Source organism: Penaeus chinensis, chromosome 27 (genome assembly GCF_019202785.1).
Source record: "Penaeus chinensis breed Huanghai No. 1 chromosome 27, ASM1920278v2, whole genome shotgun sequence".
Taxonomy (NCBI): Eukaryota; Metazoa; Arthropoda; class Malacostraca; order Decapoda; family Penaeidae; genus Penaeus; species Penaeus chinensis.
This window is the reverse complement of record NC_061845.1, coordinates 12,955,227-12,957,726: the sequence shown is the minus strand read 5'-3', so window position 1 is coordinate 12,957,726 and position 2,500 is coordinate 12,955,227. Positions and strand designations below refer to the sequence as shown.

At 33.4% G+C, this 2,500-nt stretch overlaps 1 protein-coding gene across 1 annotated transcript in view; it reads left to right on the top strand.

Moving 5' to 3' along the window:
- The window catches only part of LOC125039299 (tRNA-dihydrouridine(20a/20b) synthase [NAD(P)+]-like), a 12,420-nt gene that overhangs the window by 4,648 nt on the left and 5,272 nt on the right, over positions 1–2,500 (top strand). The gene's annotated exons all lie outside the window — the stretch shown is intronic.

Sequence of the window (2,500 nt, the reverse complement as noted above, 5' to 3'; positions counted from 1 at the left end):
AGCCTATTACAAATATTGCCTGTCTCACCCATTTATTCTTTTCCTTGATTTACAAAAATATTTTACATATATCTTATTTTGCTGTTATTAATGTTTATAACATTATAGTAATTATAATGTCTATAATAAAAATAACACCATCAATATATATAGCATTAGTAAAAAAAGCTTTTTTCCCACCAATTCCAATGTTTAGAGACATTTCACAAAAAAATGAGCACAGGATTTTCCGAGTGGCATTGGGTTAACGCACTTTATTTCTCTAAGTGATAATTCTAGTCTGTCCTGCAACTTTTATCATAGAAGGATATTCCTTGGCAAATGAGTTGAACCTGCAGCTATAGCTCCAGTGTTAAGATTAGATGTGAGGTGCCTATCTCAAATAATTATTTTAAGAATATTTAGCTTTTGTAAAAAGAGATTTGCTATTGTTGTTAGCACATGTTTGGTAATAGTAAAATGTTTTAGTGAACCGTATATGCATATATGTGAATGTGTGTATATACATATATACACACACATATATATATATATGCTGTGGGACGACCGAGGAAGTCGTGGCTTGGCCAGATTGATCAAACCTGTTGTGAGGAGTTAGAGATGGGCCAGTCCCCTCCTGGTGGCTAGCCATAGAGGACCCTCGTAGGTGGAAGTAAAGGATGGATGCGGCTATGTGCCCCCGCCAGCATTAGTTCCCCGATGATGATAATGATATATATCTGTGTGTGTGTGTGTATATGTGTATATATATATATATATATATATATATATATATATATATATATATGATTTCTTGTTTGTATATTTTTTATTCTATTCTTATATGAGCTAGAGCTGTGAGACTTTGAAATACCTTTTTCCCCTATCTAAGAGTCTATTTGAAAATTGGTCCAATAGTTTTTGAGCTTCAGTAAAAATACCCCCCCCCCCCCCGTAAGTTCTTTTTTCAATTTCAGTCACATTTATATTTGTAAAAATCACCAATAATCAGTAATTTTCAAAAACCCAAAAGTTTGTTATTGTTACTTTTGCAAGGCCAAATAAAAAAATTAAATGGGCTCTATATTTATATTAGGGGAGAAGAATTGTGTCTGAAGACTTACAGTCTCTGGCCAAAAGTTGTTTTGTGACATTGTTTGTCAAAGACTTTTTTTCCTCAAGTAAAAAAAAAAATCCTATGCACTTTAGGAGGGTTACTAGAAAATGCTTCTCATGGTATTGCCATATGACCTGGCTCCATTTTTTTTAGTGCAGTGTCTTTCAACAAACCATACTGTAGTATATACTATAGGTTTAGTGTACTCCAAAGAGCTGATAACTCTTTGGAGTACTGCCATCCTAGAAACTTAAGAGGGAAACTTGAGAAGGTTGGAGGAACTGTATGAATGCTAAAAGTTACCAGATATGTAGTAAACATCTATACTCAACATTCTTATGAAAAAAGATAATGATTTGTCTTACAATTTGTTTTTTTCCCAGACAGGGCCAACTTAAGGAAGAGATTTAAATTTACTCAGATGGTATAATTTAACCCAATGTCACCGGGGAAAATGAACAAAAAATGGGGAAAATGCTGTGCCTATTTTCTATATTTTTTTGTGAAATATCTGCCCATAAATGGCTCTGCTAGTGCTTAGCCACAAAGGAGTCAATTAGTAGCCCTGTGACATACCTGATTTGAATTGGCGGGAAAAATGTATTTTTTACTAGTGCTATGATTATTGATGGTGTTATTTTTATTATAAACATTATAATTATTATAATGTTTTTTAATATTAGTAACAGCAAAATAAGATAACGTAAAATATTTTGTAAATCAAAGAAAAGGGTGAACGAGCGAGACAGGCAGAACTCGTAACTGGCTCATTGGTGAATTAGTACAAGTGTAGCCATCTATGTGTAAAAACAATCAAACAAGTACTCACAGTGGGCATAGCACATGTCTACACGTCGTACCCGTCAGCAAGGGGTTAATTGAGGAAATGTGAACTGAAGACATGTAATTTGTTTTTACAGTATATTAATTTATTAAATACTGTAACCATATTTCAAAGATAACTCCTCAAAAGATATTTTTTGGGTATATCTCTAGCAATCACCCCCTTCCCTCAGAATATATGGAGATTGGTTTAGCAAGTGTTGGGTAGCTTTTGGGAGACTGGAAGTTTCCAAAAATACAGATGTCTTGGAGTTACTGCAGACACATTTTGGCCAATTTGGGGGTATATGCTCCCCTTAAATTATCCTCCTGTTGTTCTGAACACAGATACAGCAGCATGTATGCAAAGGTAGAATAAGCACTGCCACAAATAAATGCAGTAAAAGCATTTTTACTCCATTTATATTATGGCAGTGGTTCTTTTTATTCTGCTGTCATATATTATTAATTATTCATCTCAAATACATTACTAATGTCATTTGTAAACTACATGGCTTCACAAAAGCTTAATCACTAGGAATTCAGTTAGTATCTGATATCTAAATTGCATTACTATTATTA